A 14,436-nucleotide genomic window follows, 5' to 3' on the forward strand; every position below is an offset into this window, starting at 1 on the left:
TGTGACCCTTGCTGATCCTAACAGTTCATTTGCTCAGGAAAGCTGTTCTCAAAAGCAGTGAAATAGCAAATTCTGTATTGTCTGATAAAGACATGCAATATACGATTTCATCTAAATCTGATGAGTTTTGGTTCTTACTCTGATGTTTTCTTATGTAAAAAGTAAAACCTGTCATACCTATCTGTCATAGTTTAGGAATGGAAAGCCGCCAGTATCTCTTTTTCAGTTGGTGTGTAACAAGTCTCAGATCCTTTGTATCCCCAACTCCAGAACCTCACGGCTCCTCCTGGAGTCTCCCTGGGCACTTTTCCCCAGAGGCTCCAGGAAGACCCATTCTGCTCAGCTGCATTGCAGGGCACATTTTTAACATCTTGTCCTGTCCCAACTGACCCAAGGGCTACTGTATGAGCAATCTCCTGTTTAATTTGTTATAAAGCTTGTTGTTAAGGACCTCACATGAAATTGTTTTTCTTCCATGACACATGTCCTAGTATGAAAGACAGGTATCTGCTAAGAAAGGCAGGAACCTTCCTGGAATGGAAAAGATGACCCCATCCTTTCAAATTAAAATTATTATCACCTTGAAATCACTGGGCTTTCAGGAAAATATATGGGTAAAAGAATAACATTTCTCTACTAGGTTATATATGTGTGTATATATATATATATATAAGCAAAACAGACAGACAAAACAGCCCTATCATCAAACCCAGAAAAAGCCATTAGCGGCCTTTCCCCGCCCGCCAAGCGTTTTCCCCATGTAATTACAGCCGGCACCGGCAGGGGGCGCTGGTGGCTCGCGTTGAGGCTCCTGCAGTTCCAGGCACAGCCAGCAGGGGCGGCTGCCGTGATCCCCCCGCGCCGGCAGGGACCGCTGTGGCGCGGGCTCGGGCACTCCTGGGCTGGCGGCGGCCCCTCAGGCCTGGCGGGGGGCAAGGGGAGAGCGTTCCTTGAGTAAACCCACAGGACAGCAGCCTGCCTCAGCGCTGTCAGAAACGACGCTCCCTTTCAAAATATCAAGGGTTTATTAAACCTTAACAAAATACAACAAAGGTCCCAATAAGGAAAGAGAAAATGGCTGTGGGACCACGTGGCCTTCTGCCACATGCTCACTCACAAAATGGCTGCTCCGCCTTTTACACTGCTGGTGTTGTATCAGGTAACCCTGGCCCCTCCCAAAGTGTGCCATTAACTCTTCTTTGCTGTCCATTGGTGAAGACTCTTTTCTTGCAACTGGACTGGAGGTCAGGTGTTGTCATGCCGTGCCTCCTAGTAACAAGCCTGCTCTCCTCCCAAATGCCCCAACTACCAAGGTCTGTCCAGCAACACGAGGGGAAGGGGAAAGAGGACTGTGGGGAGAACAAACCACAATTACATAACTATACATCAATAAAACTTCTCTTGACATATACGTAATATTTATCCCTTAATTGTGAGAGCCAACCATTGCATTACCCATATATAACTGCACCAACCCTGTGGAAGCGGGCAGCAAACAGCAAAGGCAGGCAGGTCCGTTTTCATTTCTAGGTTACTTAAGGCACCAGTGATGTTGTCAATGTATTGCAAGTGCTCTGCGGCCTCACCCTTTTCCTGTGCAGTCTAGGTCAGTCCATGGCAAATAGCAGGATTGTGTTCCTATCCCTGGGGCAGTCAGTCCCAGGTGTACTGGACACCTCTCCAGGTGAAAGCAAACTGCGGCCTGCACTCTGCTGCCAGAGGAATGCAGAAAAAAATATTAGCAGTGCCAACAGTGGCACCACTTTTCTTTCTTGAACTCCAGTTTGTACTGAAGTTCCAGCATGTCCAGCACAGCAGCACTCAGTGATGGTGTGACTTAATTCAGGCCACAACAGTCTCCTGTCAGTCTCCACCCTCCACTGGACTTGGGCACTGGCAATATAGGACTTTTAAAGCATGAGAGAGTCTTGCTGATCACTCTGTTATGTGAAAAGGGAGATTTCCTCAACCCTTAGTGCTTGTCTGCCAGAGGCCAGCAAAGCCAAGACCCTTGTGCCTGACCAGTCTCTCAGTGTCCCCCCTTCACTGAACAGTCCTACTGCGTTGGAGGGTGGTTTGACTTATTTACGAACACATGCCAACAGCATAAGGAAGACTCCACAACAGGTCTTCCCACTTTATGACCCCTCAATGGGTCTTACACTTTATTCAGTATGTAAATATGAGTCACTAACTGCCACTGACTGCCAGCACCCATGAAGGACTCACATTAACAGTTTATGGAATAACATTTTTTATCAAGAGAAAACTGTGACAGGTTGAGGCTTAAGAATTGCCAGTGATAGTATCTGACTGCAAAAATGTGTTCAAAACTATACACAGACAAGCTCTAATCCCCAGTAAAAGTACTCAGCACGATGCCTGGAAAGGCTGACCTGGAACAGAGACCAGACAGAGCAAAAGGGATAAAATAGGTATTTTTTGAAAGGATACACCTTGGGCAGTGCAAGAGCCTGGCCGGGGCTACACTCAAATCCAAGATGGATCCTGGTCATGAGTTTTTACACTTATAAGTTTTGTTTCATCTAGACATTGGGGTCAATTGTCCAACCACAGCCCCAGGCTATGAAGTCTCAGCCCCCCTGGCTTGCCCCCTTTCCCTCACTGTTGTTTATGTTTTTTGGATACTGGTTATCCCTGATTCTTTAGTTAGAAAGGAATTGTTTTGTCTAACTACCCTATTAAGAGAACTTACTAACACCTAATATGAAGTTTCAGAGTTACATACTAAGCTGTAGAGATTCTGAAAAATATAAAAGCTAAAACCTAAGGCATCAAGCATGCATAGAGTACAGTTCTTACCCAAGAGGCATTCCTATGGGGGACAAGACAGGCTCAGCTCATCAACTGATCAGTTCATCAACTCCAGTTACAATGGAGTCTTCTCTAACTTTTCCCCTTTTATACTTTATGTAGGGAGAGCTTGAGTCACTCTAGTCGTGTGTACCTATGTTACTGATTGGTGGGAAGTTCCCTCACTTCAGTCTGAAAGAGTGAAGGTTATAGTCAAAAAAATATAGACTGCTTGCCCAGTGGTGGGTGGCTATACCTTGGAGGCAGGTATCTTTGGGATGCAGATGTGTGGTAATATTACATTACATTATAATGAGCCAAGTTCATCTGAGGAGAGTGATTTTGCCACAGTTGTTGGCTCAGCAGCATTGCATCTTCTCCTTCACTCTCCTAGCTGACAGGTTGTCCTGGGTTACAATGCAAAATTGTGTATTCTATCACAATCTGTCGAAAGGGGGAAGGGTGGTGATCCTTATCTCTGTGGGAGATATCTTCGGCTGATGTGCCATCTGATAAGATCAGGGCGATGATCATCGTTATCTTTTCACAACCCATCCTTCCTCCAGAAGATATATTCTATTAATGGGCCATTGAGTCCCACTGTATGACTGATAAGATTACATCATCCCACTGGGAGATGCTCCAGCCAGGGGCAGGAGCCAAGCCTTTCCTACCTAGATAAAAACTGAGATTTGGAACATCAGAGCAGCATTTTCCCACTGGATCCCAGAGGAAAGTTGGACCTTTTCCACGTCATCGCTGGACCTTCAGAGGAAAACTGCACCTTCTACAGGAGCACTGCTTCAACTGAACCACATCTGTCATCCAGGAGGATGCAGCCACCATTTAATGGGACTGCTACAAACACCCTGACTGACAGGGTGTCAGATTGTATTCTGACTCTGTCAGTGGTTTTCTTTTGTATTATTGCATGTATTTTATTTTTTCTTTTTTTTTCTCTATTAAATTGTATTACTGACTTGACGTGTCTCACTGATTTTGCTTTCAAACTGGTACACAGGTGTTGTGCAGTTTCTCAGCTGCAAAGTCGGCTTATCTCCAGGGCACTCTGGAGCAGGCTGTGCAGGAGCAGGATGAGGAAGGTCTCCACACCTCACTTAATTCTGGCAAGACTTTCCATCCTTCCCAGAGCCTCTGTGAGAGCTGCCAGCCTCCAAGATGGAAGAACCCCTTTGGAAGGTCTCTCTGATCCTTCAGATGCATGGGTTTCAGCAGAACCCACTCTTCCCCGAGGATGCTCCTGGCCAGGGAAGGCCAGAAAGCAAAAATGGGAGCCTAGCCCATTTCAGTTGGCATTTCCAGGAGCCAGAGGCACAGCAGCATTTCTGCATCTGCCACTTTCCAGTCCATGGCTCCCAGGATGCTCTGGCAGTGCCACAGGAGAAGACCCTTGGTGTGAATGCTGGACTAGATCCTCAGCAGCAAAGGCGGGTGTGCCCATCTCCAGGGCACTCTCTGGAGCAGGCTGTGCAGGAGCAGGATGAGGAAGATCTCTGCACCTCTCTTACTTGTGACAAGACCCTCCATCCCTCCAGAGCCTCCGTGAGAGCTGTCAGGCTGCAGGCAGAGGAACCCCTCCGAACAGGTCTCCCAGCTCCCTCAGAGCACGGGTATCAGCAGAGCGCGCTAATACCTGAGTATGCACATGGTCAGGAAACGCCTGAAAGCAAACATGGGAGCCCGGCCCACTTCAGTAAGGCGCTCCCCCACTGCTCCGCTACTCCGCCGGCTTCACTGCCACTCTCCGCCACCGCCGGGACCCGCGTCCGGGACTCCGCCAGCGCTCCCGGCACTGCCGCCGTCACCGTCCTGCCCTCCCGGGAGGGGGCACCGGGCCCGGCGGGGACACGGCCGCTCCTGCCGCTGCTCCCAATTGCCGGCGGGGGCAGTCGAGCCGCGGCACCGGCTGGCATCACTGACTGCCCAAAGCCGCCGTGCACCTGCAGCTTTTTACCTGCACGGCGGTGGCGGCACCTGGCATTCATGAGCCCAGATTTAAATGCCATTCCAGATCCCAGATGTGGAATGTTATAGCGAGAGGACAGAGAAAAAAACCTATGAATAGACAAAGTTCCTAGTTTCTTCAAACAGATCTTCTTTTCTTAACTTTTCAAGCCCTTCATCACTTCATTTATATATATATACAGACATTGTATTTTCAAACCCAAGAGATCCATATCCAGAATTCCTCATGATCTAAAATCCTATGTATAATACAGGAACCACGAGCAGCAGTGGTGTTCTGCTGTCTTTGCTCATCCTGCTGCTGCTCACTGTGCCTGTCCCGGCTGGCCATTGGCCACTGACCACAGAGGTGGCAGATGGGGATATCCACTATGTGTAAGTGCCCTGGAATCCAGTCCAGAGAATCATGGACAAGCCGAGGACCTCCAGTGGCTCCCAGGTTCTCCAGGCCTCAGGCGACCCCTCCCATGCACCCTTTGGACAGCTCCTGCGTGGCATAGCCCAGGAGCTGCAGGAACTGATGCTCTTGCTGTGGGCTCAGAATGAGGCATCTGTCTCACTGTGTTCTGGGATATGGCAGGTGTTGTGGAAAGAACTGGAGGACCTGGTGAAACGAGGCCACCTGCCCTACTGTGGCTTATCCAGCTCCTCCAGGAGCCTCCATCCCTCCAAGAGGCTGTTCCCATCTCCATTTCAGGGAAAGCCTCAGCCCTTTCAAGGATGACATTCCATTGGAGATGACCCATCCATCCATCCATCCATCCATCCATCTACATCTGGCTGTCAGAGATCCTCCATCCTGCCACGAGCCTCCACTGCTTCTGAGAGGCTCCAGCTCTCAGAGAACCTCCCTTCCTTGGACAGTTCCCCTCCTTCCAACAGCCTTCCTCCTTCTGAGCGCCTCCTTGTCTCCAAGAGCTTGCATCCCTCTGAAAGTCTCGACCTTCCCAAAGCCTTTATTCCCTCTGAGAGCCCTCTGAGAACCTCAATCCTTTAGACAGCCTCCCTCCCCCCCTCTGAGAGCCTCCTCATTTCTGAGAACCTTCATCCCTCAGAAAACCACCACCTTCAAGGTGCCTCCATTCTCTCTAAGAGCCTTCAGCCCTTCAAAATCCTCTGTCTTCCAAGATCCTTCATTCCATGCAAGAGCCTCAGTACCTCTAAGAACCTGTCTCCTGAAAGCCTCCGTCATCCCTCCCAAAGGCTCAGTGAGACCTGCCAGCCGGCAGAAGCTGCAGACCCCATGGACAAGGTCTCCTTGCTCTCTTGGACCCATGGAGATCAAAAACCATCCCTGAGCATTCACATGGCCAGGAAAAGCCCAGAAATAAAAATGGGAGCCCAGCCCAATTCAGGGAAGCATTCCCAGGAGCAGGTGGCAAAGCAGCAGGTGTCCTGCAGCCATCAATTTTCACCAGGATGCTATGGGTGTGTCAGCTGGGAATACACTGTGCTTGGCAGCAGAGATGATCCGCAAAAAAGAATGGAGGTTCCTCCATCTTGAGGAAGCTGCCCCGAGATGGCCACTGACTACCAGGAAGACCTTTATAGTAGCAGGTCAGATGTTCTGAGGAGCATCAGTGTTAAATAAACTAGACTTTCACAGAGAGCTAAGTATCTCCACTCTTCTGGATTTGACTGAGATAGGGTTCCTTTCTTCCCAGTAACTGGCATAGTTCTGGGTTTGGATTCAGGACAGGAGTGTTGTGGATCACACATGGGTGGTTTGGTTGCTGCTGAGCTGGGGTTGCACTCCTCAGGGACTTTGCAGTGTTTCATAGGACAGTCCAAGTTTTCCACTGGGAAGGGAGGGATGAGTGTTGAAGAGGGAGGCAACATGTCCCTGTTTCTGAGGTGACCATCCACACCCTGGAAGGGGCAGATGTTATTTCTACACTGCCTTTTGCCATTAATATATTTGAAAATATTCTTTTTATTGTGCCTCACAGTTCTGGCCACCTTAATCTCCAGCTGAGCTTTGGACGCACTAAATTTCTCCCTACAGTAACAAGCAGCATCTCTGTATTTTCCTCCTGTGCCCTGACCTTGCTTCCACTGAGCACATGGCTTCCTTTTCCATGCTCTTTCCTAGAGAAGATGCCTGTTCAGACAAGCCAGCCTTCTGCCTCGCCTGCTTGGCTTCTGACATTTGGGAATCGCCTGCTCCTGTGCCCTCAGGAGGTGATGTTTCAAAAGTGACCAGCCCTGATGGACCCTAGCACCTGCAAAAACATTTTCCCTGCGAACCCTGCTTACCAGTTCCCTGAGCAGTCTGAAGTCTGCTCTCCTCATGCCCAGAGTTGAGCATGAGGAGAGGCTCTTTTACTCTTGTCAGAGATTTTGAAACTCAATTTATTTATTTATGGTCTCCGTGGCCAAGACAGCCACCAATTCCCATCTGGCTCAGGGTATGTAGTACTCAGACAGAAGCCTGGCTCTAGGGGGGCTGAGCTGAGTTCCAGGGAGATTCCTCCCTTACCTGCGATAGTAACACTCCCTGGAGAGGGAGAAGGATCTAGCATGAGCCACCAGACCCCCGGACAAGGGTCTGTAGTGGAGGACATATCCATAGTGGATGCTGCCTGGGAGGAGCTGTGGGAAGGAGAGACTGTGGGGTTGCGGGTGTCACAGAGCTCAGAGAGGGTGTCTCGCCAGCCCAGCACCCAGAAACCCCCTGGCACACAGCAGGAGCCAAGTTTCAGGTCACCAGGAACAGCCCCTCCCTCAGCAGTGCTCCCAGCCCCTCACAAAGGTTGGTTATGCCCATGGGTGCTGCCCCGGACCCTCCCCATGGGAACAGGGCAGTACACCCTAAAAATGGGGGCTCAACACCCCAGGGGCAAAGCCAGTGCAGCGGGGAATGAGAGGGATGAGTGTGAGAGGGCCACCTCTATCCTTCCCGTCCCACATCAGCGAGCGGGGACCTTCCTGAGACAGACCCAGGAGGATATTCAGCATCATCCTTGCCTGGGGCAGAAGTGTCAAGGCGATCTAGGAGGATTCAGTGTCCACTTCTGTGTCCTGGAATCCACCCCCACCCGCGCTCTGTGCTCCCCATAGCCCCCTGCTTTGTGGGGAGCTGATTTATCTTTATTACTGTTTCTGAGGTCCTGTAAACACAATGCAGAACTGGAAGGGGCAGGAGGGTGTTGACTTCCCCTCGCTGCAAAGATTTAAACAGAGCCTTGCTGAGCCTTCCATTCTGCTCCCCATTCCATTCCACCCTTCTTGGCAGGTGCTTATGGTTGCAGATTTGGGAATCACTGTAGAATAGGTCTCAAGCATGCCAACCGCATTCCATCCATGGAGTAGCAGCTGTATTTTACCCTATAATTCCCATACTGTTGTAAGTCCTGTTAGGATGTGAATATAACTTTTCAGTTTCCTCTAACTTTACCCCGAGCCATCTTTCCACACACTTTCTGGCTCTCAAGCTCACGAAAAATCTCATGGTGGGAGTTAGAGTCCCAGTTGGTGCAGTACCGTTGATAGTACACTGCTGTGGTAGCAATTGGTGCCTGTTGTTCTTCAACCCTCACCAGTCTCACAGCAGAAGGGCCCTCTGAGAGACCATGCTGTCTAATTTCCTCTGTCTACACAGCAGCTATCACAAAAGTCCAGCAATGTCCTCCTAGGTCCTTGAAAAATTCTCTCTTCAGATAATCTATGCCAAGGATGCACAGGGTCTCTGGGCCAGTCACAATGGAGTGTTTTGGGATGTGGATGCAGCGCTGCTCTCCTACCCTTACCTCAGGCACTGCCTTTGTGAGTCCATTAATAATCATATCCAGTCTGTGAAGGGAACAGGGGAGGGTGATTTTCCCCAGCCTTTTACCCCCTTTTCCTCCTTCACGTCTGTTACAACAGCCTTTGAGACTTGAATTCCCTTTCCATGGATGCTAAGGAAAGCATATTCTTGTTCCTAAGTCTTCCAGGTCTCCTTAGTGAGGTCCACACTATGTTCAGAGTTGTGAAATGTCATAGCACATCTGATCTGTAGCTGGGCAAATAATCTGGCCATAAATAAGAAACCCAGTTCGGCTAGCCTGGTTTGATCAACAGGTCCCAGGGTGAACAGAGATAGGATATATTCAAACCCAAACAGGGACTTCACCCAATCATGTTCCATGCTAAGCTACAGACTTCTCACTGGTCAGAGAGCTGGGCAGTCCAAGACCCCAACCATCAGCTGTCTAAGCCCAGGAAATTCAAATCCCCTCTAAAAAGGAGCAGCCATAACAAACTCAGTGCTGTTTGTTGAGGACGCTTGGTGAATTCCTGTTGTCTGTGCCTCCAGCCAATGACCCCATCATAACAATGAAAGAGATTTCTAAGGAGAGTAGATAGACATGAGTGGCATGGAATATGGAAATGGGTCATCTCTTGAAGGATTATTCTGCTCCAATGGCTTGGAAGTTCACCCCTGAACAACTACAGGATCCTGTTAAAGTGATAAAATATATGAAGGAAAAATTCTGTGGCAGTTCCAGAGAGGTGCAAAGCTATGCAAGGTGCTAAGCCCTGGCTACTATTTATCAGACACTGCCTGATACTAGACAGTATCCTCAGGGAGGAGGAGGAAAGCAGAGCAACAGGCACCATGGCCATTCAAATTGCAGCTGAACCACAGGAACAGCCTCTGCCAGTAGCAGCTGCACCTGTGCAGACAAAGAAATCAAAGACCAAATCAGTTTGACTAGTGGGGGATGAAGAGGAAACAAGGTCCTCGGAAAAGGCAGGGCCAGGAATAATTCTGATTTATCCCCAGGTGAACTCCAATATATGGAAAAAAATTTCAGCTGCCAGTCACATGAGACCCTGGTGACCTGGCTGCTCCAATGCTGGGATATCACAACCCAAAATATGAAATTAGATGGTAGCCAAGCAACTGGGATCCCTGTCCTGGGATGCAGGCATTGATTGACAAGAGGATTGGGAAGAGGACAGAAACTCTCAGCCTCTGGAGGTGACTCCTGTCAAACGTGAGGGAAAGGCATCTTCTCAAAGATGGTCTGGTAGTGTGCCCGAGCAGGTGGAATGCCATGGAGAAAGGTATCCAGTACCTGAGACAACTAGCTGTGCTGGAGGTCATCTGTAGGGACTCAAATGATGAGCAGTCCCCTGTAGATCCAGATGAGGTTCAGTGTACGCAGTCCATGTGGCAGAAGTTTGTATGGAATGCCATCGTTGTACACCAACTCATTGGCATTGATGCCAATGAAAGAAGGAGAACAAACAGTGCTGGCTCTGGCAATATGAAGATCATTTTTGTCTTCCCTACCTGCACCTTGGCTGTGGAAAGACTGTCCAAGCCCATGGACAGATCTGAAAGACTCAGGCACGGTAGAGAAGAAATGTCCCAGGCCCCACCAATACAGACCAGAGTTTCTGCTCTTGGGAGGAAGCAGCCCATGCTCAAGAGAGAGGGTACACACCAAGAGGTAACCTGTGGATTTACCTGCCTGACCATGGAGAAGAAAGGGAGTGGAAAATCTGCCTCTGCCCTAGCAGCATGGGTACAGGAGTTGAGATGAGGAACAATCACTGCAGGAAATTCTTCAAGGATAAATGCTGCTCCAGTTTCCATGGGGCAAGTCCTCAGGTCCTCAGACAGAATAAAAGGGCTGATGTTACTTATCCTCTTGAAAGGATGCCCAGTTCATATCAACAAGAAGTGAGCAATGAGTACTATGACCAGAACTAGAGAGACCCTGCCTCCAGCCAGGTGGGGAAAAGGAAATCAGATCTATTGGACTGTGTGGATCCCATGGTCTGGCAAATGAGACCCACAAGAGCATAAGGCTTTAGTTGACACCTGTGGGAACAATGTCACAAGATGCCATCAGGATAAGTATGGGCAGAATCCATCTCTGTTTCTGAGGTGATGGGGATCCCAACAGCTGCCTGTACTGGAAGTTGAAGTGATCCTGACTGGGAGTGAATGGCAAAACACTCCATTTTCCTTGATGTCATCATATCATAAACTGATATTCCACAGTATAGCAACAAGGCAATTCTGATCCCTCCTCCTGCTCATGAAAAGAGCACCATGATGGGAACATACTCTATCTATGGAAACATGTACAGGGTTAGGTACCACAGCCACAAGGACAGATCAAGCGACATTGTGACCAGTGGCTCCAGACTTAATACAGCAAATGCTTAGATTAAACTTGTTTCTAACCTGCTCTGAAGCAGATCCATTGTTATCTGAACCCTTTGTGACTCAAGTTAGGTGTCAGTCAATGCTATTGTGGTTTACAAACTGTACTCCCCAATTTAGTGCCTCCAACAAGACTCTCCAAAACCACACATCACTTTTTGACTTCCTTCCCTTCACCCCCTTCTCCTATCCCCTTCTCCACTACAGCAGATTGGAGAACAAAAGGCAAAGATCATTGGGTGAGATAAGAACAATTTACTGGAAACAGCAATGAGATAAGAAAATGAACAGTAACAGCAACAACATTAATAATAAAAGCTCAACCTGACCAAAGCTACATCACCCAAATTACTCCCTCCAGTCGGGACCAATGTCTCATATGCTTGCTCCACGGGAAGTAATGTCTTTCTTTTCAGAAGCAAGAGAAAGGGAATCCCTTTTTCCTGTCCCATGACAGGATGGATATTGAGTAACATCTGGGCTTTGGCCACATCTGCTTCTGCTGATCTGGGCCAAAACCAGGACAGTACCGGAAAAAGACTATATTAGGTCTGGCAACATAAAGGCTACTATGAGTTATAAAGCACTGAAATTATTACATACAGTCAATGGTTGTCTAGTACATAGGAAAAGTATTTTCCTATAATTACTTTTGTAAGTGCATTTTTTTTGTGAGTGTGATAATCAAGATCTGGAAAGTTTTCCTTATGTCTCTTTATGAGAGGCTTTATGGGTATTTAAATTATATTTTTGCAGGAAACATCCTCCCTTTATTAACTACTTCCTTGCAAGGTGTAGTTCAATAAAAACTAAACTTTGGAACCCGCTGCTAATTCATGCTTGTATTTGTGCAGGACACACACTGAATTTGCAGCTTCCACACCTTTCCCTCTCAAAAAGCTCTGACAAGTTCAAGTAGGAAGTAGAGCATAGTGCAGAGGCAGTTTCTGCTTTTGATCAGCCTTCCCAGAAGCTGGGGCTTTTTCACTGGAAGCATCATTGCTTCCAGTGATGAAAGCAGAAAGAGATTCAGCATGTTTATCGACTCCTAACAAAAGGCTATTCTGCCAAATCTATTTTGAATAGCTTCAGTTCAATATTAGTTCTTTTTAAAAGTAAACTCAAAACTTTAAGGGTTCAAATAACTTTTCATAAAGTAAAATACAGTATTTTTTAAGTTGCCATATTTCCACACTACTTTGTCTCGTAGGCTACTTTAACAAGACATTAAGCAAAACATTTGAAAGACAGGCAAATGTTGCTAATACAGTATGAACTTACCTCTGTGCCTCTACAGAAAGACACAACTTACAAACGGTCCTCTCAAAAACATTCCTATCCCATTCAAGGTGAAATGAAACAGTCCCTGTTTCTTCTAAAATTCACCAATTAATACAATGTCATTCTCTAAATAATTTCAATTTTGTACCAAGGAAAATGTGCTTATAAGTGAGAACTGTGCCAGCTTAATTATTGTATTATGACTTATGGAAAATGGTAAGTTCTGTAAAATTGATGTTGGAAAGTAGATTTTGGTTCTTTATGGAATTCTATACTATTTGATAATACTATTAATGTATAATAATCTATAATAGTATCCTGTTTTGTAAATAGAAGCTTGCTCTCCTTTAAAACTTAATAGTGAAGTGGTTCCTGCAGACTTTTACCACAGCATATGTTTACTACATCATACAGTAAGGTATCTCACAGAATCAACATAATCACAGAATCAGCTAGGTTGGAGAAGACCTTGCAGGTGGTGCATCAAGTCTCATATGCATGAGGTCTTTCATAGATACTGTGTATTTTATTAAAAAAGAACATTTGCAAGATCAACTATTTTCCTCTGAAACAAAGCAGATGCCTTTAATTATTTCTGAGAATTAATTGTAATTAGCACCTGGATGCATCACTGACTTACAGTTTGACTTTGCTGCTTCTGTCAGTTGCGTCATCAGTAAACAGCATTTTCATCTATAGAAAAGGGAGGGTTTGACACTGACAAGATTAAAAAAAATGTAACAGGCAGAGCTCTCCGTATATCTGCTACATGTTCTCACATTCAACAGAAGTGACAAGAAAAATTCAGAGACAACTCACATAGTCAAATTTTATGTGGAACAAACAATTCTCAGAGAGACTGATACTTATAAAATGCTGAACTCTTTCTACACGTTAATCTATCAGTGTGAGAGAGATTTATCAAAATGTATATTCTGTAACACATAACAGAGCAAAAATATCTTCGGTCATATGAAGACAAAAAAAATTGCTAGTATCTGCATGACCAAAAGATACCAAGTCTTATAGACACTAACACCTGAACTTTGACATGAACAATAGCAGTCAGTCACAGTGTGTGGCAGATCATGAAACTCTGGACAAGGCCAGTGAATCAAAGTAGTGCTAAATTAAAAATACTAATTCAATGGTTAATGATTTAAAGATACTAGATTCAGCTGTATTAATGTAATAAAATTCTACCAACATCATAGTCCCAAGGAAAAGAGATGTTTTGGTAACCTAAAAATTGAATTTGCACTCTCTTCTCTGACATGAATCATAAATAAAAGTCCTGTCATGGTTAATTCAGTCTTTCAGGTTTTCTGAGGAGACATTGTTCTTCATGGACAGTAAAGAGTCCTCTACAATTTTTATAAACACATTTTCTGATACCCGTTACTAGTCAATTTTTTTTCACATTGGTGTGCTGTGTTACAAAATTGCCATTTCCTCCTGAGAGGTAACTGGGCACATACATACCTTCTAAAGCAATTAGCTAGGTAATAACATAAATAAAATTCCTTTTGGACTTAATACTTGCCTAAAAATATTGAAAGCACTTTGAATGCATGTGAAAACACATAAGTAAATAAATGTTTTGTACTATTTGTGCTTTAAATACCTACTAATTTAAGAGATGAATCCCCTATTTTTGGTAATCACTTCCGAGACCTTTTTTTCCTCCAAACACTTGCCAGGATAGGGATTTTCTGACTAAAATGACACAAAGGGTTTGTCGTGCTAATACTCAATCTGTCAGCATCCATTTATGGATTGAATTTTTCTTGAGAAAAATATAGCACAATATGGACTCAGCAGTTCATTCTCTCCAGTGCATCAAGAGAGACTTGTAACTTACACAGTGGCTATTTCTCTAAGTACATTTCTTTTATTTGAAGATAAAAAATACACTAAAATACTTCAGCCATAGCAATGCCTACCTTTGTAACTTAAGACGCACTGCAAAAATCAGACAGTCCTGTAAAAATGCAGCAGCATGCTTAAATGTTACCTCAGAAAGGAAAAAGCAAGGAGATATGCATGGCTTTTTCTGTATAACCTGCCTTCCATTGTGGTCTTGCACTGGCATTCCACTTCTTCAACTGGAATTTGAAGCCTGTCTCCTGCTAACTATTACATTATCAATATTCTTCACAGATCACAGCCTAGAAACCCAAACTTTTTTCTGG

Source organism: Sturnus vulgaris, chromosome 18 (genome assembly GCF_052056855.1).
Source record: "Sturnus vulgaris isolate bStuVul1 chromosome 18, bStuVul1.hap1, whole genome shotgun sequence".
In the NCBI taxonomy this organism is placed as follows: Eukaryota; Metazoa; Chordata; class Aves; order Passeriformes; family Sturnidae; genus Sturnus; species Sturnus vulgaris.